A 24,982-nucleotide genomic window follows, 5' to 3' on the forward strand; every position below is an offset into this window, starting at 1 on the left:
CTGCGCGGGATACAACAAACCAAGGCTCTAGGACCAATAGAGCTTCCAAGACCAGACGGCCGGTGTCGAAGCAGCCATGACGTCATGTGGGGAACCTGCAGACCCTTTGTCCCCAGGTTCGGCGGTGGGCAGTGAGCTGGCCGAGCAGCGGGGTTTGGGTCTTGGACTTGCGAGCAAAGGTTCAACAACTTGGGAGTCAGCTTGGGCAAATTTGGCCGACGTTTAAGAACATCTCATTCCTCAGTGATTTATGATGTTCACAAATACCTAGAGTAGAAGCTTCTCACCCTCACCATCCAGTCCTGACTATTCCCTTTGAGGTCCCCTGGCTCCTGGGCATGAATTCAGTGGCCAGCACAAGAAAAGTTCTCCATAAACATCGGCTGATCGAAGGAGTGTGTGCTCTGTAAATACCCACTCATGGACTAAGTCATTGTGTGCGAAAGATCTAGCATTGAATCATAATTCTCCATCTCGCTCCATTAAATCCAAAACACAGTGTCCACATGTCTGATTTGGGAGGGACACTGTCATTTTAAGGGAATGTCCATGAAATCCCTTAACTTTAAAAATTAATAGTTCTGCTATTAAAATCAATACAGGTTCATTGGAGAAAATCTGAGAAGAGTTCAAAATAGACTTTTAAAATACTACTTAAAATACTTGAAGAGTCATAAATAATCACCTGTAATCTCAAATCTTGCCACTTAGAGATTAGGTAACATGTTGGTGTTTTTTTCCAGTTTTTTTTTCCCCTTATATTACATAGACACATAAACATATTTAAAACTATGATTATATGGAATATATGCTTGTGTATCTGCCCTTTTCCGGAGTGCTACAGATTAAGCATTTTCCTTTATGAACAACTGTCTTTGAAAATTGGATTTTTTTTTTTAAGATTTTATTTATTTGACAGACAGAGATCACAAGTAGGCAGAGAGGCAGGCAGAGGGGGGGGGGGGGAAGCAGGCCCCCTGCTGAGCAGAGAGCCCAATGAGGGGCTCGATCCCAGGACCCCGAGATCATGACCTGAGCCGAAGACAGAGGCTTAACCCACTGAGTTTCCCAAGTGCCCCAAAAATAGGATTTTAAAATATCTGCACAGCTTTCCATTATATGAATGCAATCCAATTTTTCTTAACTTCCTCTTATTTTTGTACATCAAGCTTGTTGCTTGCTTTCCCTCCATACAAATAATGCTTCAGTTAAACATACATCTTCAAAACCGTTCTACACACTTCTCACATTTTCATAAGACAAATATCTAGAGGCAGAATCACTAGAGCAAGAGATATAAACATGCTGAATAATTCTTGTTACATATTTTTAAAAATTTTTTAAAAATTTTTCTTAAAACATGTAAGGACTCTCTAAAGAAAGTTATAGAGAGAAATCACAGATTTGGGTTTTTGTTTTTTGGTTGTTTTTGGTTTGTTTTTTGTTTTTGTTTTTGTTTTAGCCCTATTGCTTTATTTCCTTTAGCCCAGGCCAGTCTAAGTATCTGTCATCTTAGAGTTTAGAACTTCTCCAACTTTCATGTTATTCTCCTGCATCTTGGGAGCACTCGCACTAGAGATTCTCTTATTATCAAGGGTCTGTTTTGCCTTGCTCACATTTGGAGGCCTGTGACCTAAGGTTCAAGGGTACTCTGATGGCCCCTGAATTGAAATAGGAATTTCTCTGTAGGGAGTTGATTTCAGGGCTAGAACACACACTAAAATCAAAGGCTTATTGTCTTGAAAAAGCAAATAAAATATACAAGAAAAATTGATTCCGTTGAATTCAAAACCCTCTATTAATAGCTCTTGACATGTATTTCTACATGTTCTTTCCAACATTTTAGCTGATTTTAGGAATATCAAGAAGCACTGTTAGCCACAGAAAAAAGCTATTGATTCCAAAAAAGCTCAACAATGATCATTTTTTTAATATGACATTTGGTTTATACAATAAAGTTAGGGGTAGTTTAACTTTTTCTTTTACATAATAAAAAGTTAAGTTTGCTGTTTACATTTAAAAGGCAGCTAGGATTTCTAACTGCATAATTAAGCTTTTGCTCCTCTTTTCTTTTTTTTTTCTAAAGAGCTACTTTTTAATGAGCATGGCCTATACTCATGTGAATCATAAATATACTTTTCCTCTCCTCTTTAGATAAGTTGAATCTTAGTTATTATAATAATAATAATATTTTCTTAAATGCTTGATACTTTTTTGTGTTCTACCTCCCCCCTTTACCTTTTTTTTTTTTTTAACTTTGTCTTCTATATTATAGAAAACATAGTCTGAAAAACTTATGCCAAACAACTCAGTATTATGTGCCAGTAGAGTCACCCAATGTATTTTCATATTTCAGGGACTTAGGTATATACACACTCCTGCTGACAGAATCATAGATTCCAAGGGGGAAAAATGGAGTTAGTTGGGATCTTGGGATATTAGCCATAACTTATTCATTTGGGTAAAGAAATCACAGTCCAGGGAAGAGAAAATGCTGGTTACTGAATCTTTGGGTTTGTCATTTAATCAAGGATATAGAATAGGAAAAATAATAGTCAGAGTGACTGACTTCTTTACAACCTTTTACAGTTTATTAAAAAAAAAAAAAGATCTCATTCAACATTAAAATGTACCTCAGTTCCAGGCTTTTAGCAAATGAACCCCCATATAGTCCATGTCCCTCCAGGAGCCCCTGTGGCTGATTTTTTTATCTGGTATTTATTTCATTTATTGGTTGTTGCCGGTGACAGTATCTTTCACTTGGAGATTTAAGATGAATTCATGCACAAAACAGCAGGCTGTCATTTTGGGTGGGCTGATTTTTAAATGGAGAGTAACACACCTTAAAAGTTAAGAAAATGAGGGGCGCCTGGGTAGCTCACTTGGTCCAGTGTCTGTCTCTCAATTTCGGCTCAGGTCAAGATCTCAGGGTCGTGAGATCAAATCTCTCCTAGGGCTCCCTGCTTAGCGGAGAGTCTGCTTGGAATTCTCTCCCTCTGTTCCTCCCCCTGCTCGCATGCTCTTTCACTCTCTGTCTCTCTCAAATATATAAATAATTTTAAAAAGTTAAGAAACTGAGGCCACATCTGAGCACCATCAAAAATCAGTGGGATTTTCAGAGTTTTTTATTTTTTATTTTTATTTTTTTAAAGGTGATATTGGTTATATCTCCCACTTAGAGTGCCATGGACCAAATCATATCTCAAAGAAGCCCAAAGCTGTGTCTTTCCAGTTTAAGAGTGGGTTTCACCAATGAAGACATCGGATATGATATCTTTGCCACTTACACATTTTCACAGAAGAAGACAGTCAACACTTCGGCGATGTCAGAAAAAAATGCTGATCACTCACCTGGAAAACACTGTCTCCTGAATCCATTCATACTTCCCACAGTTCTTGGGCTCTTCTGGTTTTCCGGCACAGAAGGAGAGATGCAGAGGAGCACAAGGCATGTGTTTGGTCCTCGATGTGTCCCTGGTCCGGGGGGAACGTCTGCGCAGCCACATCTGGGACAACCATCTCCACTCCTGGGAGAGCTGCACCTCCTTTATGGAAGGTGGGATTTTTCCTTATGGCCACATGGGACATCTGTTGGGTGGCCCTCTCCTCTGTGCAGTGGGTCTCACAGTAGCATGCCTTTACTCATCTTTAGCAGGGTGTATTCGTGTCTTAGAGCCACTGTAACAAAAAAGCCCAACCCAGGGGGAGGGGAGGGTTGGTGGTTAAAACAACAGAATTTTTTTTTCCCATGGTTCTGGAGGCTAGAAGTTCACGATCAAAGAGTCCGCAGGGCTGTGCTCTCTTTGAAGGCTGGAGGGGAGAATCCGTGCTATGCCTTGTTCCTCCCTCCGGCTGTTGCCGGCACTCTGTGGCATTTCTTTGGCTCGTTGACGCCTTGCTCCAGTCTCTGTGTTGTGTCATGTGGTGTCCTCTCCTGGGTCTCTTCTCCTCTTCTGGTCCCGTCTTCTCTTGATTACATCTCCAGAGGCCCGTATCCAAAGAAGATCACATTCATAGTCATCCTGAACTGAGTGACTCCCAAGGTCACCTCAGGAATTAGGACTTCAACAAATCTCTTTGAGGGATGCAACTCAACCCGACACACCAGGATCTGATCCAACTATGCCTCTTCTCAGCAGAGAGAGTAGAACACACTAGTTACTCCCCTTGGGCTGCTGGGCTGCAGCTTCACGTGGCTGGGCTCAATAATGAACCAGAATTACCCAGCTGTCCCGGGCTCCAGAGTGGGCCAGAGACAGTTAAAATAATATGCAATATGTTTTGGAGAGGAGAGGTAAGAGGATAGAGCAGGCTAAAGCAGACCTTCAAATGAGTGACATTTCATGCATCTGTCTCGCTTTCGTCTTTCTGTGTGGGTAGCCTGTTATCCTTCATCATCCTCTTTCTCCTTGTTCCAGTGAAGCAGCACACAGAGGAGAGGAGCCCAGCACCCACCAGAAATTAGGTGTCATTCAGCACCCCCATTTATTTGGGCTCCTCGCCACTCATTCTCTGCGACAGAGGTGGCAGCGACTGCCCTGACAGATCATGTTTTGCTCCTCGTGGTTGAGTGGGAATGGCTACCTGTGTGCACTTTTATTAAGGCCGCGGACTGAACATCTGGTTTCCGTTTCAATCATTTGGATGGGAAGTGTTTCTCCTAATGAACACCGCAGGTAGAGAGTCCCGTTTGGCCTGCAGTGCTGTTCCCACTGGCATCCGTCGGAAGGTTGGCAAATAATCATCCCCGCTGGCAGAAGACAAAGTAGCCAGCCTTCTGAACTGCTCCCCTGTCCTTCTGAACTGCAAGCCTTGTGCCCCATTCCCGCGCTGCTGTCAATCTCCACAGTGCTCTGCTTGATCCAAGCTCATAACTGGAAGCTTGTGGTGGACTCAATCCCTTCCCAGAGGGAGTGCTATGCTAAGGAAAACACTGCGTCCCCCAGGCAAAAGGCGGTGGTCTAAACTAGAGGCTTCCCTGTGGCTGGTTACCCCCAGTGGAGAGGCAGGAAGATTTCTGCTCTGGGCTATAGGAAAAGAATGATCATCTTTTCTCGCCATTAGAAAATGTCACCAAGCTTCTTACGGCAAGTGGCACCTTGTTGTGTGTTATGATAACACATTCCTCTTGGACCCTACTACCTAATAGGAACTGGAAGGAAAGACAAGTGTATTAAGAAAGGTGTATTTTCAAAGCTTTAGATTGTGTCTAAGCAAAAGGAAGCTGTGTGCAAAGGGATTGTATGCCTTTTCTGGGAAAGGAAAGTCCTTAGAGGTTCTTTGGGAAGGAATGGCCATCCTCCTTCTAACTAGAGAAAAAAGTCATGAAGGAATTTTTAAATATCTTTATGTCCTAATTAATTTGTGGTCAAGTGTATGGTCAAGATTCTCAGTTGCAAGTGACAGAAATACAAGTCAAATAGAAGGCAGTATATACACAGGACAATTCCAGAGTAGACCTTCAGGTACAGCTGGTTCCAGCCTATAGAATAGTATCCTCAGGAACATGGTTCCAGCCTTCAGTATGGCCCTCTCTCTCTTGTCCTCATCCTCAAGCAAGTACTCCCTACTTTTGGACAGAATGTTCCACAAAAGCTCTAGGCTAACTTTCCATCTGTTTAACCACTCAGGAAAAAGGATTCTTTCCTGGGTCTTCAGGTATAACTCCTGGGGCTGATAGAGTTGGCACTGATAGGCTCAGCATGTAGCACGTGTGTGTTTCTCAACCAAACTTGGACCACACATTCACTCCTGGGGCTGAGGGTGACTGTGACCCTCCCCGGAACTACCAGGACTGGGAGTCAGGGAGGAGCAGTTCCCTAAAGAAAACGAGGACCCTAGTAGCACAAGAAGAAATGGAAGTGGAGCCGGTAAAAGCGGCAGATGTCCACAATCCATACCAAAAAAAAAAAGTAAATTGTTGTGAGATTCGACCAAGAACAACAAAATCAACCTCAGCTTTTTAAGTGACTTTAAAAGAGGTCAGCTTCCAACTTCCTTTATAGAATTTCTGACTATCCCACTGCTAGTAACCAAGTCAGCAATAAATTCTCTGTTTCTCTTACAAATCAAAGTTGCCCAGGAACATTTCCTGTTAATCCCTGTTTTAGAGTATTGTGTAATGCCCAGATTCTTCTTTCAGGGATAAAGGTGACAAACCAATTTGGATAAAAACAAAATAAGCAAAATAAAACAAGAGGTTATAGTGAAATTTTCTGTTTTCACATCAGAGCTTTAGCAGGAAAATCTATTTGGCTCAGTTATTTTTGAATGGAGAGCAAATAATGCTTCAGGTGTAAAAGGAGAAGAACCGGGGTGCCTGGGTGGCTCTGTTGGTTAAGCGTCTGCCTTCGGCTCAGGTCATGATCCCGGAGTCAGGCTCCCAGGCCCGCAGAGAGGCTGCTTCTCCCTCTCCCCCTGCCTCTCCTCCCTGCTCATGTTCTCTCTCTCTCTCTGAAATAAATACATACATAAAATCTTAAAAAAAAATAAAATTAAAATTAAAATTAAAAAAGAAGAGGAAACAATCACTACTTATAATAAGGACAATGTTACCAAGAAAAAGTAGAGGATGGACACTCAGAAATAGGTAACAACTCCTGTCACAGGAAGCAAGGGACAGTTTCTGTCACAAGGAGAGGAGGTGCACTGAAGGGCTAGTAAGCAAATACTTACCTCTCCCAGTAAGGAGGTGACATGCTCTAAAACCCAGGGACGACACAGTCCACCACAGATTTTGTTTCACTCTGATGCTTCACCGCAAATATCTCCAGGAGTTTTCAGCCACCCCAAAAGTTCTTAAAATTACTGGGACACCCGTGTGGCTCAGTCAGTTAAGCTGCTGCCTTCGGCTCAGGTCCTGATCCCAGGGTCCTAGGATTGAGTCCCGAATTGGGCTCCTTGCTCAGCGGGGAGCCTGCTTCTCTCTCTGCCTCTACCTGTCACTCTGCCTGCTGTGTTCTCTCTCTCTCTCTCTGACAAATAAATAAATAAATAAATAAATAAATAAAATCTTAAAAAAATAAAATTACTATCTTATAATTAAGCAAGTTAATTTTAATTTATTCCTTTGTTTCTTTAATAGTATGGAAGGCTTTGAATGGTCTGGGTAGACTCCATAATCTGATGTTAAGGATTGACAGGAATTCCACCAGATTAGAGTATACAGAGAAACAATGGAGGAACACAGGATTCATGACTTAACATGATCACAGACTCCACCGTAGAATTCCTGGTTGTGAACTTTTATATATAATGCATTCATTTTGAGATTCTACACTCCCAATTTCTCTTTACATTGTACGTTTATTGACTTTTTAAAAAAAAAATCTTGAGTTTACTTAATTGGCAAAATATACTACATTGCGTGAGAGAAAGATACTGGCTGGGTGGGTCTACCTGTGAGCTTGATGCGTACAATTATTTTTTTTTAAGATTTTATCTATTTATTTGACAGAGAGAGTGGAAGATCACAAGCAGGCAGGCAGAGAGAAAGGGGGAAGCAGGCTCCCCACTGAGCAGGGAGCCCAATGGGGGGCTCCATCCCAGGACCCTGAGATCATGACCTGAGCCAAAGGCAGAGGCTTAACCCACTGAGCCACCCAGGTGCCCCAGCTTACAATTATTTTATATAAATATTGCCCAAATGACCAGTATGTGGCAGACATTTGCAATAACATTCTAGAAGGACTTAGTGGATCTGATTTAAGTGAATAGTCCTGAAAAGATAGAATAGTAGCCTATAAAAAATAAAAAGGGAGAGGGGTTCCTGACTGGCTCAGTCCCCAGAGCATGCAATTCTTGATCTTGGGATTGTGAGTTCAAGCCCCATGTCAGGCCTAGAGTTTACTTAAAAAAAAAAAAAAAAAAAAAGAATATACATATATAAAGAGAGATAGAAAACCATAATTATCACTGGGAAGAAACTGAGGAGATTTGGATATTTACAAATCAACCGAAAGCAGAGGTAATTTAACAAAGAGAGAGAGGACACAATTTTTGGATTGTGTCAAGCCTTGAATTCTACTCTGGCTACTTCACAACTATGTAAACCTCCCCAAGTCACTTGATGTCTCTGAGTCTCAGTTTCTCCAAACTGTAAAAGAGGGATGATAACATCAGCCTCCTAGGGATCAGTGTATATAAGGTGTCTTATGGACAGTGCTTGGATCAGAGTAAACACTTGAAATACAGGGGCTATTGATAATAATCAGTGGGTTGGCATCACTAGTCCAGCCCCGGGCTTGGTATCAGGTGCAGCTGGGTGATAGAAACGGTAGATTGTCTATAAAGATTATTGCTTTCACAAGACTCGGCCAAATAGCACACATGACATTGTCAAGAAATCCATTATCACGAGCATCAGTAAGTGCTAAATTCTGGGATGCTACACAGGTATCCTGCGGGGTACAGAGGAAAGAGACCAGTGATGATGGGTAAACCCGGGACTACACACATGGGGACCTGATCTGAGCTTTGAAAACCATGTAGGGTTGGAATAGGCAGGAAGGGAACATTTAAGGTGACCATGCCGAGGACAGAGTAGTCCCCCAGACTACCTAATAAATGAGTGAATGACTGAATCTAGAACCAAACAAAAGACAAAGAGAGCCAATCCAGTTTACGGGCCAGTGAGGGCAGTCTTTTTTTTTTTTTTTTTAAGATTTTAGTTATTTATTTGACAGACAGAGATCACAAGTAGGCAGAGAGGCAGGGAAGCAGGCTCCCTGCTGAGCAGAGAGGCCAATGCAGGGCTCGATCCCAGGACCCTAAAATCTTGACCTGACCCGAAGGCAGAGGCTTTAACCTGCTGAGCCACCCAGGCACCCCATGAGGGCAGTCTTTAATTGCCACCTCTGGTGGGTGTTCATGTGCAGAGAGACATGTTGGCCTGAACAGAGGGATCCACCTAGGCAGGGCCTTAAAAACTGGTAAGGAGTTTGGGTTGAAGTAGTGGAATTATGCAGCAGAGGGAAAATATGATGAAAAGAGTGCAAAGGTCAGTTCAGGGCTGGGTCAGGAATTGTGTTGTAGGAGGAAGTGGGAATTTACTGAGAGTCCGATGAGAGGGAAGGAAAGCAGGGCGGAGGGACGGACAACCAGATCCAGCTAGGGACAGCAGTGAGTGTGGGACCTAAGGTCCAGCCAGATCTCCAGGTAAGGGAGGGAGAGAGGACATGAGCTGAAGGCTGGCTCATAATGACTACAAAATTAGTAGTAATTCTAATAAACAGACAGGAGAGCCGAAGAGCAGGGGAAGGTGAGCTCAGGGATGTATTTATTGGTTTTGAGCCAGTGATGAGAGACACAAGTGGAAAATATCCCAAGGGCAGTCAGAAGGTCAAAGTTAGAATCTGACACAAAGATAGAGGGGGAGAGAGATTTGGAAGTCATTAGTACAGAAACAGTGAACAAAAGTAATGCAAGAGATGAGGTCCCGGGCGGGAGCAGGGAGCGAGATAAATAGAAAGAAACTAGAATACCAAAGACTAAGTTTAAGGCAATGTACATGAACCCGAAAATGGTCAGCTGTCATTATCAGGGCTGTATTATAACGTCCGTGGTTCCTGGAAATGCTGTGGGCATGTTTGCCTTTGTGGGCCCCTTCCTCCATGAAAAACCGTCCTACCACTGCAGAGGCATAAAGACAAATACAATCAAGACTGAATTCTTTAATATATATTCACTATTGTTATACTACTTTCTCCCTTCTGATTTTAAAAGAAATTAAAATATTTTAGGGTGCCTGGGTGGCTCAGTTGGTGAAGCGTCTGCCTTAGGCTCAGGTTATGATCTCAGGGTCCTGGGGATGGAGCCCTACGACCCATGCTCAGCAGGGAGCCTGCTTCTCCCTCTCCTGCTGCTGCTCCCCCACTGCTGCTCGTGCTCTCTCTCACTCTCTTTCTCTCTCTCAAATAAAAAAAACAAAATTTTTTAAAAAATTAAAACATTTTCAAACATTTTAAAAATTACAACTTTTCTTTAAAAGTATCATTGGACCTCTTATGCCTAACAGTGTGAATAATCCAAAATAATGGGTAATTTTTAAAAACCCATGTACAGTGGACTTCAGTGTGTGTGTGTGCATTGCGTGTGTGCACATGGGTGCAAGTGCATGTGCATGTGTGTGCATATAAGGGGAAATCTGCTTTTTAAAAAAATATATCATAAGCTAAGATACTAAGTAACTTTGATCCTCACAGGTACATAACCTTTGTTCAGTTTAAGGGGCCCTGAACGGAGATGTGTGGGCAGAGTGGATTCAGGGTGAGATGGAACCAATGGTTCTTGTACTTTACTGTGTATAAGAAAGGAATTTTGGGGGCACCTGGGTGGCTCAGTGGGTTGGGGCCTCTGCCTTCGGCTCAGGTCATGATCCCCGTCCTGGGATCGAGCCCCACATCGGGCTCTCTCCTCCGCGGAGAGCCTGCTTCCTCCTCTCTCTCTCTGCCTGCCTCTCTGCCTACTTGTGATCTCTGTCTGTCAAATAAATAAATAAATAAATAAATGAATTTTGTTTTTATTTTTATTTCTTATTTTATTTTTATATAATCTCTATACCCAACATGGAGCTTCAACCCACAACCCTGAGATCAAGAGTAGCACAGTCTACCAACTGAGCCAGCCGGTCAGCCGGTCTTGGATTCTGCCTCTTGGAGAGTATGATTCCCCTGCCCAAATGCGCCTTGTACATCCCCAAAGGAGTTGTTTTCAGAATCATTGTTTGTGGTTTTGATGTTTTAGGGGCTTAATTCCTACAACTATTTCCTGGGAAAAGGAGGAGTCACAGTGTACCTCCCACAAAAATTGGAAAGCTGAAGCAGAGGAAGTTTAACTCTAAAGAATTTTGGGTCTCAGGTGAAGAAAAAGCTGGACGAGAATCAGACGGCCTTCCAGGATTTCCTTCATTGTCAGAGTTTCCAGGGAGAGCAGCAAGGACACAAATACCAAGAAAACAACACAAGGGGACAGAGGCTGAGGAAGTTCTTCAACATCGAGGTTCAAGGCAGGGCCACAGGCATTTATTGAGTATCTACTACGTGCCAAGCACTCAGGACACTATAGCCTGGAGTAAAGCAGGGGACGGTAGAACACGTACCTTAAGAACCTTTGAAGTTCTTGCCTTCTTTAAGATCAGTAGGCACAGGATATTACTTTAAGAGCCAAAGTGAGAAAAAGCGTGGAAGGAGTGCGCACAGAAGTGGTGCGTGAGTCAGGAAGGATTAGAGATAAGAGTCTCTTGGAGATGGTCACAATGAGGTCATTGGCAGCTTTGGTGATAACTACTTCCTGGAGCGGTGGGTGTGGAGGGATGCTAAGTAGCAGGGCTTGTCCCTAAAGTTAAGATCCTCGAGTCTGGCCATGGGAGGTAGAAGAACTGGTTGGTTTTAGAAAAAAAAAAAAAAAAAAAAAAGTCTGCTTCAGCCTTGTCCAGAAATACCTAACAAAACGAAAGCCAGTGTGAATCAAGGGCTTGTCATGTGCCGTACAATGTTCAAGGCCCTGAGTATGTTGTTTTACCCTTCTATCAACCTCTGTAGCAAGTACTGTTTTTATACCCATTTCACAGATAAGGAAATGGAGGCCCAGCAAGTTCAAGCTACTTGCCTAGGATCACACAGCTGGTAAAAGTGGCAGAACTGGAATAAAACCCTGGCTCTCTGCCTCTAGGCCCCGCACTCTTAAAGGCTGGGTGGTGTTTACCCAAACTGGGTGGTCTCTGGACATATTAGTAAATCTCACATTTACAGTTGACCCTTACACAGTGTGGGTTTGAACTATGAGCATCCACTTACATGCGGATTATTACTCAAGAAATAAAAGGCAAATGTATTTTCTCTTATGATTTACTTAATAGTGTTCTATTTTCTCTAGTTTCTTTTAAAAAGATGTATTTATTTATTTGAGAGGGAGAGAATGCGTGCAGAGGAGGGGCAGAGGGAGAGAATCCCAAGCAAACTCCCCAAGGAGCGTGGAGCCCAACGCGGGGCTTGATTCTGCAACTCCGAGTTCACGACCCAAGCCCAAACCAAGAGTCAAATACTCAACCGTCTGAGTCACGCAGGTGCCCCTTTTCTGGAATTTACTTTATTGTAAGAACACAGTATATAACATACATCACGTGCAAAATATGGGTTAATTGACTGTGTATGTTCTTAGTAAGACTTCTGGCCAACGGGAGGCTATTAGTGGTTAAGTTTTGGGGGCATCAAAAGTTATGTGTGGATTTTAGACTATAAGGAGGTTGGCGCCCCTCAACCCTGCATTGTTCAAGGGTCAACTCTATGTCAACTTAGGAAGTAAAGCACAGAAAAGGGGTTTGGTGTGGGGCCACAGAGGCAGAAATGGCACCCATCACAGAGCCTGAGTTACTCTCCCAGGACTTCAGCCCTAGAGTGTCTGCAGACAGGGATTTGGTGCTCCTTGTACCGTGTGATGCAGAGCCAGACAGCCAAGGGGAGCTGGGCCTCCATGAAAAAGAACACACATTTAACTAGTCCCCAGCCCATATCTATCTATGCATTTCTGGTGTCCTCCAAAGGGAAAAGCTTTACTGGAGAAGAAGTGACTTTATTTCCTCTCTCTGAACATCTAGAAAATTCTGGGGCTTCAAAGCCCTTTCTCCATTAGGCCCAAGTAGTCTTAGATACGTATTCCCCAACCCCCTTGGCCAGATGGATGGAAAACTCACTATGAACCTGAATTATTAAAAATACTTTAGTGGTGTATAATAATTAAATAACAATAAGTAATATAAATGTACACACACACACACACAGGTCATCTTGGTTTTTGCTTTGGGTTCCTAACAGGGAAAATTCAATCAAGCATAAAGGGCTATAATTTGCTAAAGTTAATGACATTGTTTTATCGGTATAGAGTGTGTGTAACTGATCCATTGGCCTTTCTCTTTCCAGTAGTGAAAAAACATGCCGTAGCAATGTGTGTATGTGGATAAAGGGAAAACCAGGAGGATGATTGTCATAATGATTGGGTAATAAAGTCGGGTCCTGAGTTTTGTGACTCTGATAATTGCCACTTCGACGACTGCCTCGCTTATGGAAAATGGTGGTGGAAAAACCATCAGGGAAACAGGAAGGGAGACAGTATTATCTGTCAGTTATAGTGTCAGCTCTAACTACATTACTGATAAAAAGAGGTACACATGTCTACCTCCCCAGTTTATTCTGTGCATACCTTTAAAAAGTATATGGTTTATAGTATATTGGTTATGTTTTTAAAAAACTAATACTACTTAAGTATTTTAGGGGAACTTATTATTTTTTTTTTTACAGCCCAGTGTTAAATTATGGACTTCATGAAGTGTTTTTTTAATATAATTCTGAATAATCAACTCTGAATTTACATCTTTTCTAAGGGATACAACATTCCGTGTAGAATGTTCTTTAAGCTCAGTAACAGACACAAACAGTTCTTAGCAATAAGAGAAGATTACTACAGAGAATTCACATGGAAAAATCAAGTCTTCCTTTTCATTATTTTGGAAATGACATTGGGAAGGGACGGACCGACATAAAACCTCAAGGCTGTGCCTGTATCTGGAGAGGCCACGTTGGTGACGTGTCCTGGTTAGAAAACTGCCTGGTTTTGCTCACTGAGCAGCTTGGAAATGCTCTGAGTTCAAGAGGATTAAGAAGAGAAGTGACCATGGTCATTTTCCCTCCTGACGTATTATAAAACAAATGGGCTGGAGTGATTTGCAAACTTTGTTTTCTTTTGAGACAACACAGTGAGCTGCCCTCTTGGGTGGCCCCTCGGGGTGGGGTGGGAGCAGGCATGGGGTCCTGGCCTCGAGGGTAGAATGTGGAGCTGCGCTGTTCTTCTGGGGGCACCATCCCAAGGGACACCTGCGGATGCAGTGTTGGCTGGGATCCAGGTAAATTGGAGGCTGTCCTAGAAGTAAGAAGATCCATCACGCTTAGTAAGATCTTGGGTTGTAACGGCTGCCTTGAGCCTCCAGACATTTTTTATAAAGCTCTCCGTCATGAAGCCCTCTTTCTGCCTCTGCTGCCATATGTTTTTCCAGCTGGACCTCCACCAGTCTTCCGCTCTCCAGAAAGTTCTCGTTCATTCAGCCCAAGGGTACCTCATTGGCTTTTCTCAGGGCTGCTGGAAGTTTCAGCGGGAGTCCTGGCCACATGGAGAATCGAGCTCCCTGGGCGCGTAGAGGAAGGTCTCAGACTGGGAGTCTGTGCCTTCAGATGCTTTGCTTTTCTGACTCAGTTTAAATGTGGAGAAATGTGAATATACATATTTAAATATGTGGAGCTGCATCAGGAAAAAAAAAATCTTATTAGCATGCATTTTCTGTGATTCAGGCTTGTTCACCAAATCCTGCAGTAGGGAAATTTAAGAAAGGGTTTTTGTCCACAGATTGGGATCCCCCCACTTAACTCTGATCAGAGCCAGTGGCCTCCGAACCTTGTTTTCCATTGTTCATTTTCTATTCACCTGGGGCACTGGGGATGTTTTAGCTTTTCCAGATGCTGGTTTTCAGATTAGCTGACCCAAGGGTGGAAGTCACAACTCTTTGACACACTTTGGAGTTCTTACTTGTAGGACAAGGCTCACCCTTCCAAATTCTAAGCAAATAGTTTGCTCTTCGTGATTCAGACTTGGTTGCTGTCCTGTTGCTCATTTTTCCTTCATGTAAATTTAGAATTCAGTGCTTCAGCCTCCAAAGCCTAACTGAATAGGAAACTGTGCACACATTCTCTGTGGCAAATCCTCCTAGGAAAACCCTCATAAGGAAGTGGGCTGTCCGTGTAAAGATCTTACTTTATTGATGTGTTTGTATTTGATTTAAAATAAAAATTGAGTCCACTTCCAGATTGTAATTGTGCCCCCATTGCGTACTGGTAAGTGTTGGGCTACACTTTGCCTTCTGCTCCCTGCCCCCCACCCTCCTGGTTTCAGGCTGCTCCCCTGTTTGCAACTGCCATTTACGGCCCCATCTTTTCTCATCACTGTGAAATCTGCTGGGGCAAAAATAATACCTACAGTAATGTGAAGAAGCCTAATGAAGAAGTAACTCGAATTAGCACAAAATCCAGAATCTTGACACGGGTTAGCTTGAGTAGACCAATCACCTTCAGGAAGAGCTGTGAAGTCGTGCAATCTGAAACGGTAAAGTATTTTTTAAAAGTAGGCAACAGAAAACAAGATTATGAGGAAATCACTCCGATGTTCACTTTCTTTCTAGTTTATTGGTGTCACTAGATGCTTAACCGAGAATATCCTCACAGTATTTCCAAACTGATTGTGTAACCGCTCAGAAGCTTGACAACGAACCCCCCAACACTCACGATAATGCAAGTGGCATATATCTGGTAGGTTACCCATTAAACGACTGTGACAGATCGTATTTCTGGTTAATTGTTAGTTCCTTATGACCTTAGACTTTGCCTGTGTATTTAATAACACCATCTGCTGTCTCGGGTAGCAATACCACCTTTTTTACGTGAGGATTACTGTTCTTACTTCGTAAACAACGGTGCTCAATGGGAGGTGTTGAAACTCCACCATAGAATTATTTAAATTATGCTACCTCTGCAAAACTTGAAGAGAGAACTGCTTTTCTTCCTTATGCTGGCTCTATTGGCTTCACCTAAAATATCATGATGGATATACCATAATAAAAGCATAAAAATGATTTCCAAGTTGTAGTCTTGGTCTGCAAGATGAAATGTTTTCAAAGAACTTGACTGTTATGTCTGTCCTGTTTGGCTTCTTCCAGACTCGTTTCTCATAGTGTATAAATCTCTGGGAAATTTCCTAGTAAAACAGACAATTAAGAACTAATTCCCACAAAGTGAAATGAGATGAGACTTATTTTTTTCTTTTTTTTTAAACCATCACTCAAGATTACACCTCTCCATTTGGGGGCATGTTGAGAAGGCTGCTCATGAACGAGAAATATCAAAACATCTACTGATGTGTCTTCTATAATAAGGCAGATGGTGACGGGTTTTAAGTTGGGCTACCTTTATTTGGGAGCCACAAACAGAAGCACCTATGAAATGAATTCTTGGTGGCTGGGGAGACAGGGTTGGGGGGTGGAGCATTCACTTTTAATTTAACTAGGTTCATGCTGTACAAGGTACCGGACTGTAGTGTCACTCTCCAACCCATGAATCACAACTTCCTAGAAAACAGGGGTTCTGTGGAGCGGTAGAACTGGTTTGCACTGAACTGGTCTCTTCTGCACCAAGGGGCAACTGCACCTCTCTGAGTCAGGACAGACACCGGTCACCAGTTCCTTTGTCTATCTGTCCACTAACCTGTTCCCAGCCTTGACCACAAAACGAGCCAAGGTGAATGGGAATTGCTACTTGATTTTAGTAGGGAAATGACAGCTCCTTAAAAGTGAAAACTTTTTTGCAACAGTAATTTTTCATTCCTTAACATGGTGACACTACTCAAAAAGTGGAAGGAGCATTGGAAGATAAAGCGCTCTAGGTCATGCGTACCTGATTTGGAACTGACTTTTGTGACAAACTGTGACAAAGCTCATAGGATTGACCGTCATAAGCCCAGCACTGACACGACCCATAACTGTATGCTAAAATATGGACACTTGACAGGGCAGAGGTTTGGGGGCTGTTTTTTTTGGGGGGGTAGTTAATTATGGGGAACCAGAGAGGTTAGTCTGAATACCCACCACATGAAAATAATCAAGAGGTCGTCTGCCAACAGAAAACAACTTCAAAAGTATGGAATGTAGAATTCTGAGCCTAAACCACTGGACAGCATCCCAAAAAGGCATGTCCTGACATGTTTTCAGTATAAGAGGGCTTCAGCATTCCAGGCTTTTAAAAGAATGTCTCCTGTTACAACTAAAAGGGGCTGCTTCTCCTTTTCCACACTCTGAATTCATGGAATCTGGAAGTCTGATTCTGGGACACTCATTTTCAAATATATTGAGTAATTTTTTAATATGAAAAGCAAGGAATATGGCTCTTTTTTGGTTTTAGAAAAATAGTTGAAACGCCCACACATAAGTGCTTCCCACCAACACCATTTTTGAAGTATACAGAACTTCAGCAATGTCATTAGGGTTTTGTCATAATCAGAGTCAAATAAATGAAACACAAACAGAACGTTATGAATGTAATACTTCACTATAGGTAACAAATTTAAAACACAAGGATTCCTAGAACTTATCTCCCCCTACATCCTTTATAAATTCAGTATATAGCCAGCAGAGAAGCCACCCAGCTATTAAGCAGAGGAATCCTGGGTGAGAATTCCAAAAAAACCCTCAAAACAAGTTTCCACATCCTGCTGATCTATCCAGCCAAATGCCTGTCAGGGTATGGAACAGTTTTTCGTTTTACTCAACTGAGGTCCTCTTGAGTCTTCTGAAGGGGCTGTCAATAGATATTGAATCTTTGCCCATTTTATATGAAGTATATACATATATACATAATCTTTGCCATATATATGTATATATTAAGATATATGAATATATTTAAAATAAAGCTGTCTCTTGTGGAAATAAATATTTTCCATTAAGCCTTGAGACACTTCAATTGGGCATATTAATGCTGATACAGATGCTTTTGCCCTAGCTAACTTAAACTAAGTACAGACCGTGGCTTAGACACTCTTAGCTTGGGATCAGAGCCCAGACCAAGCAGACATAATGTTAGATGATGGGATAATCTGGTAGCCACATGACATCACAACTTTATTTCGATGGCACCACGCCCCCCAAATCATGGGCAGACGCTCACTGGTCACTCCTATGCATTGTTTTGTGATGCCACGTGTGTCAGAAGAACATGGGGCTTGGGTTTGTCAAAGTCCCCTGTATGCCCATGAAATCGCGCACCGTGGGAAGGGTCTGGGTGGAAATGGCATCGAGTTCAGCGTCTCATCTCCCAGTAGAGAAAAACGCCAGGCCCAGGGTGTTCAAGTGACCTGCCTCAAGTGATCTGCTGGGTGTGTGAATAGAACCTATGGTTCCTCACCCACTTCTTCTGTGGGTATTTACATGTATGTAAAAAAAGAACCTGGGAAGAAAACAGAAATAGGAGGTAGCCCACCAGTGGGCTAAAGAATGAACTGCAGTCCAGGAAACGTGGATTCTGGCGGATGTTTACAGCAAAGTCTTCATTTCCCTGGTGTTCCAATAAATTGATAAAGTGAGCGGACATGACGTCTTAGTCATGGTGAAGAAGAACGAATTGATCTTTTAATGCAAATGTAGGCAGATTGATAGGTAGTGGAATAAAAGCAATCTGAAAAATGTTTAAAATCTAACTATCTCTGAAATGCTAAGAGATAGCCCCTAGGAAGTTCCCATGTGTGAAGTTCCCAGGCAAGTTTTCAGACCGGTTTCCTCACTAAGGAATTTGCTGGAAGGGCTGACAAGGCAGGCCAACAAGTCCATCAAAGTTCATCCGTACTTGCATTTTAGCTGTGACCAGCTTTTTAGTAAACACACTATATTTAGGCAGTCGCAATAGGAAATCTGTTTCTCTATTTCTGTCCACCGGTGGTCTTTCGGCAGGGCACAAACTCTGGCTGTCTGTTCTCAAGACAAGTTCGGCTTTCTTCTTCTCTGTGTCAACTCAGTTCTGAGCGTGAATCTGGATTGTCTCGATGATTCTGCACTCCCCTTGGCAAAGAGGCATTGCCATGTGGGCACAGGAGCAGATGTGCTAATGCACACTTACTCCAATTAATAAATTACAGCCCATGATGAGTCTTTTAAGTTTTTCTTCCTTTTTTCCTTCTGCAGGGAGCCTTCTGTGTCTCCTCTGTACATAAAACTGACCACACACACACACACAAAATGGAGAAATAATTTTACTGTTAAATATTTAGATCTTTGGGTATAATTAGAATATCACCTATACACATAAAATAATTGTTTTAAATGACAATATTATGTTTTCCCCCCCCTATTCTATCCTTTGATGTGGAGAAGCTGTTGGGTGGGCCCTTAGTGCTTCTTTGGGAAGGACTGTTCCAGAAATAGGTATAATTTAGTGTGTTCCATGGAGGGGCTAAGTTCAGGGTCTTCCTACATTGCCATCTTGGACTGGAACTCCTTCTTCTTCTTTGTTTCTAAACACATTAGACGAGAGCAAGTAAGCCACCAGAACAGGTTATTGAAACCCCATTGGTAAAGGGCAAATTTTCCCACTGATTGGCATTCTTTTATAAAATATGTTTTCAGCTTGTCAAGAGAAAGTCAGTCTAGTTCACACTGGCTCACTTCTTTTTTGTGAGGATTACAAACAATGACAATGAAGGTCTATTTGGAATAAGCTGTGATCATTTTGCTTCTTACAAGCCCTTTATAACCATGGAATGCTATGGAATATCTGACTTTGCTTTTTTTTTTTCTTTTTTTTTTCAGGGCCCCCTAGCCCCTTGTATTTATTTGTCTGAGTGCAAAGTAGCCAGGATTGGAATCCTATAATAGGAATTAAATGATTTCATGGGATTTACCTTTTTGTTCTCAAGGAAACATGTTATAAGGATCTAGAGGTGCACTATTCCAATTTGGTGACTGCCCAAACCATATCCTTACCCGACTAAATCCCAGAATGGAAGTCTCTTATCTTACCACCAACATTGATTTTAATCTAAGGTTCATAAAGACCAGCACAAAATAGCTTGCTATTTAAGGAGTCCCATACCCGGCACAGCATAGCGGTAACTGTCCCTCATCTCTACCATCTCCCTCTATCTGTTGTGACTCTTTGCTGTTCTTGCTTGCATGTCCTGTGAACTATCTTAGAATTGCTTTTTTCCCTATAAATATAGATAGAAATTGGCGCATCTTAATATTCTCTTTGTTAACACTCACAAATGTTAACACTCCCTTGCTAGTTTTCTATACTGTGCTTACGTGATTTTTTTTTTAATTCAAAATGCAAGTAGAATCTTCTAGACTGTATCATTAGACAACAGGACTCATACCTGGATTTCAGTTCTGACACTCACCGTTAATTCTACTGTAGGCAAATCACTCAATCTTTCAATACCTTAGGTTTCTGTTTCTGAAAAAGGATGACAATATAATAAAATTCACGGTTGAAATATCTTTTTTGAATGTCCATATGAAAGGTATAATAAACATATAATAAACACAGACAATTATATTATCCTTAACCTTTTAGAATTGTAACATCTTTCATTTTTTCAGTCCCCTTACTACTGAACGTGTATGCAGGAAAGTCACATTTTAAGTAGGTAAGCTAATTCACCTTCTTAATATTTTCAAACATTATCCTTGAGGTTAGTTCACTATTGTGTCAGCATCTTCCCAGTGATATCTTTTAAAGGATTTTGGTGAGTGTCTTAAATATCCGTTAAACCCACATTCAGACATTTTTCCAGAAAAGTACATTTCATCATGCTCTTTCCAAAAAGTCAATAGCAGGGTTCTGGCAGCAAATGGCTGTTGAATCCCTTCCAGTTCTCCTACAAATTTCCTTGCAGACTGAGCGAGTGTGTGACCTCAATCTCTCCTTTGTCTGTATTTTTCACTTAGCGCTTTAAATTCTGACACAGTAAGTAGTTAGCCTACATCAAGACCCCAATTTTTACTCTAAACGGGGAACTATACATATGTTTACACATAGACTGGTGACTAACAGCTTCTGTGTATAATATGTGAGTGATTAAGAGCCCCTGTGATTTTATTTGGCCTGATTCTTAGACCCTCCACAGAGAGTTTATCTCCTCCACATGCAAAAATCTCCTTAATATCCGAATGCTTTCTGTGCACAGGGGAGGCAGGCTACAGGAAGAGGTCACACAGAGGTAAAGTATTTCTAAAAAACTGTATTTGCAATTTGAAAACCAGTAGAACTGTCTCATAAAATGCCACTACTTAGAAGAAACGCTCTTCTGTCTATGACAGAAGGTTCATTTGTGTCACGACTCTCCATAGCTTGTACAGACGTATTCATATAAACAGGTCTGTTCAAGTACTTATTTATAACTTTTTTTTTTTTAAGTAGAAAAACCCCGAGTAGCACATGTATTCTTCAATCTTATGGCAGTTTTGTCCAAGTACAAGGAGCTGAGGATGTTATCCACAGAATCCCAAATGACATACAGGCTGCCTTTTTCCCTCCTCCTCCAAATATGCTGGGGTCAGAGTTTAAGAAGCTCTAGTATGGTTGCAACATCACACTATTAATAGAAACTGCGCTCTGAAGAATGAAGGCTGTGATTCCACATGTGAATATAGGGTGAAGTGCATGAACTCACAAGCCTCCAGGAATACCACCTCGTGGACAGCACACACGTTGCAACCCTCCCCCAGCTGCATGTCCTTAGGGCAGAGTTACCTCAGGGTCCTCTGGAAGGAACCTTTTTTTTTTTTTTCTTTACATTGTCCTGTGGACTGTCAGTACAGGGCTGTAGTATGTTAACCAGAGCATCTCCACTGGAGTAAGCTCCGGGACGGTTCCGATTTTAGATGTTAATTCTCACAGGTGGAAGCCCATGTAAATTACAGTGTGGGGAGAGCAGATTCCTTCCACCCATCGAGCTATTGCTTAGAACTGCTCCCTTTGGCTAAACATCTGATCACTTCCCTTATTCCTGCTTTTTGATGGTATCATAATAAACGGCTTTCCTTTTGCTCCTAAACTGGGGATGATTTTTATTTTTCAAAAAATCTTAGAAATTAAGAGCGAGCTGGAAAGGACTGTTGCTTCATCTAATCTCGGCAGAGGTGTTCCCCGTAGAATGTTTTCTTTAGTTCTTAAGACGAATTCCAGTATTTCAGCAATCTGCTTAAAACCAGCCTCAACCCACTGCCCCACCAACCCTTCCTGCGGCTTCCACCTTCCTGTCCACGTATGAATGTGCAGGAGCTCCCTGCAGCCAACCTGGTAACCTTGACTCTGAGTGGCAAAGAAGATCATAATGCTCTTCTGAAAGGACCTGCAGCCTTAAGCAAGAGGGCAGAGTCTACGTGACTAAAACATACCAACTTCCTCTTTCATAAGTCATCACATGATGAACTACAATTACAATTCCTGCCTTGTCTCTGCGAATTGCAGACGCATTGCCTCACCCTAGAAGCCCTGCTTCTGTGTGTGGAGGAGGCGGCTCTTGCTGCTGCAGCAGCCGCTTTGGAAGGGATCCAACTCCAGTCTGTGCCGGGAGGGAGGGCGGAGGGTGGAAGACGAAAACAAAGCTATGTTTACTTAGCATAGATCGATAAAGCTGCTTCGGAGCTACATGAAAGGCCAGGCATCATGAAAGACTTTTGATACAATATAAGGAATTGCTGTCCAGGATCCAGGGCCAACCTTAACCCCCTTGATCCCGGAGCCTTTTATGGCAAGGGAGACCAGAACTAAAATAGCCTCTCCATTCTCCAGCAGGCATTTCATTAGGGAAGTTACAACAACTCGGTTTCGACATTAAACTTCTAGTGTAAAATAAAAAGGAAATGCCCTTCATTTGGAGAAGAAAAGCTCCATTCTACAAGAATCCTTACTTAGACCCTCCCAAGGCAGAATTTGTATCTTGGTGTTTCTATTTTGGGATAGAATGGCAAGCTTTCCCTTGAGGGTATTACAGTACCAGCTTGCAGGTAAAGGAGTATAATGACGCCAGGGCTCTAACACAGGGTGGGTTTTTTGTTTTTTAATCTTCCAGTGACTGTATGGGGGGGCCGTGTCTTGGGTGTGTCCAGATGGCTAGTTTGTCTGCAGCACAAAGCCCAGACCTCGTCCACTTCGGGCAGTGGCTCTGAGAGAGAAGTCACGTGCTACAATGAGTGGCACAGGGTCTCTCTGGAGAGTGACCAGAGGGACAGGTCCTGAAAGAGGCTCCAGACGGCAGGTATCGGGAATGACCAAACCCACTGGCACCAGTTGCTCCAGGGAAGGAACTGGGCATGTCCAGTGCCCCCTGCTAGAGGAGGGTGAGGCAGGACTGCCATTGCAAGCAAGACCCGGGACCAGATGGGGAGACCTCGACGGCGAGCACACCTTCTCTGGAAATCCCCAGGAGAAGACATGCAGGATTGGCCTGTAAAAACATCTGGGCCTGGCATTACGTTTTCTGCGCCACTTTGGAACAGGTTTCTTCATGCTGCTGAGGCAGATCCCTCCACTATTTCGCTAAGGGTGTTTTTCCTCTTCCTTGTGGTTAGTCCTTTGAAGCAACCTGGCATTTTCAACAGCAACAACTACAATGAAACGTCAGCAGGATTTTTTTCTCTCTCCACCTACCGACCCAGTGGTAGGCAAGATAGTGTAATGAGTACCCTGCTCTTCCCACACGGGGCCAGCCCGGTCCCGTCTCAGCCGGCGCTGCGGGCCTGTTTTCCAACAAAAGCAGCTCCGAAGGGCTGCCCGTGCAGAGCCGAGGTGTCTGGGTCCCCACTGACAGTGACTAAGCCGCGTCTGTTAGTAAGATTAAGACCGGCCAGAAGCGATTCACCATAGCACACAGCAGCTCCTCCTCCCAATAAAAGTGGGACACTCGAGCACTGACTTCAGTCCGGGCACGGCCCGCGGCCGCCAGCAGCCGCAAAGCGCTGCGGGCCCAGCGGGCTCTGCGGCCGCGCCCCGCCTTCGCGCCAGGCGGGTCCGCGCCCACCGGGGGCCCCCCGGGCCTGGGCCACGCCGTCGGTCCCGCCCCACGACGGCGCCGGGGACTTCCGCCGATGGCCCGTCCCGGCCCCGCGCAACCCCCCGGCCGGCCAGCCGGCCACCCCACGGCGCGCGCGGAGCCGGGCGCCCCCGCCCCCTCCGGCCCAAGTTTGGTCCCGAGGGCGGGGCCCGGAGACCTTCTGTCGCCGGAGGGGGCGGAGCCTGCGCGGTGACGCGACCGCGCCGGCCGTAGACCCCGGATCCCTGGAATGTGCATTCGTTCAATGAGGCCGCCAGTGCCAGGGGCGCCGACTCACGTCCGAGCGGAGCGTGCGCACTCGGCGGCGGCGGCGGCGGCGCACGCGGGCCCGCGGCTCTGCGCCCACGTCACGCGCCAGCCGCGCGGTCCGACAGGAGGCGGCGGGGTCTGCCGGCGCCGCGAGGACCACCCCCACCCGCCGCTCCCCGCTCGGCAGGGCGGGCCACTGCGGAGGAGGAGGGGAGGGCGGGGCTGAGGCTGGCGAGGGTCCCCAGGCCTCGGCCGATCGGCGTGCGGACGCGGCCCCGGGCTCGGGGGCAGACTCCGCCGTTCGTGAAACTTAGGGCACCGCGGCGCGCGCGTGCGTCCCGACGGGTGCGAGTGTGCAAGCGCCCAGTGTGAGTCCACACGTAACTCCTCAGAAACAGAACTGAGCCACGCCACACTGACAGTCCCCGCTCTCGAGACTGACAGCGCCAGTCACCGAGGGGCTTTTGAAAACACGAGCACTAGCGCGATTTGGCCCAAACATCCTGGAGGGGAGGAATGGGGACCGAGTAGTGGAGGCAGCCGAGCGTTGGGACGGCCGCGCCGCCTTCCCCTCGGGGACACCGGTCCCGGCGCACTCGGGCGGCGCTGACCCGCGGGCGGGCGCCTCGGAGCCGGCTCTCCCGGCAGCGCTCGTTCTCTCCCCGCGCAGGGGGAGGGGGAGGGCGCGGGCGCGGGGGAGGGCGGGCGCGCGCGCGAGGGGAGGGGGCCCGCGCAGGCGCCGTGCGAGGCTGTCGAAGAATCAAGTCTGTAGAAGTGGAGCGGCCGCGGCGGCAGCAGCAGCAGCGACGGCGGCGACGGAGCAGAGGCGGGCTGGGCGCTGACGCGGGCGCTGGAGAGCGGCGACGCCGGGAGCTGTGAGAGAACAGCGGAGCGACCCGTGGCCCGCGCCGCGCCCGTGCTCCACGCCGTCCGGCTGCTGCCGCCGCCTCGGCGCGGCATGCCCCGCCGCTCGGGCTGAGCCTGCCCAGGCGGCCGCCCCCCGCCCCCCGCCCCCCCGGCCTCCCCGCCCCCCGCCCCGCACTCCGCGCCGGCCGCCGCCGCGACCTGCTGCGCTCCCCCGCGCCCGCGCGGC

At 44.8% G+C, this 24,982-nt stretch overlaps 1 long non-coding RNA gene across 2 annotated transcripts; it reads right to left on the reverse strand.

Moving 5' to 3' along the window:
- Positions 1-13,467: 13,467 nt before the first annotated feature.
- LOC132016158 (uncharacterized) lies at positions 13,468-23,579 on the reverse strand. 2 transcript variants are annotated; one of them, XR_009403902.1, is made up of 5 exons: positions 22,995-23,579; positions 19,981-20,036; positions 17,855-18,797; positions 15,022-15,139; positions 13,468-14,289 (listed from the first exon to the last, which is right to left on the reverse strand). It is a non-coding gene; the product is annotated as an uncharacterized LOC132016158 (long non-coding RNA). The 2 variants fall into 2 exon arrangements; XR_009403901.1 differs by lacking the exons at positions 13,468-14,289; positions 15,022-15,139 and having other exon boundaries at positions 17,118-18,797.
- Between the last annotated feature and the right edge of the window lie 1,403 nt (positions 23,580-24,982).

The sequence above is a fragment of the Mustela nigripes genome, chromosome 4, assembly GCF_022355385.1.
Source record: "Mustela nigripes isolate SB6536 chromosome 4, MUSNIG.SB6536, whole genome shotgun sequence".
NCBI lineage: Eukaryota > Metazoa > Chordata > Mammalia > Carnivora > Mustelidae > Mustela > Mustela nigripes.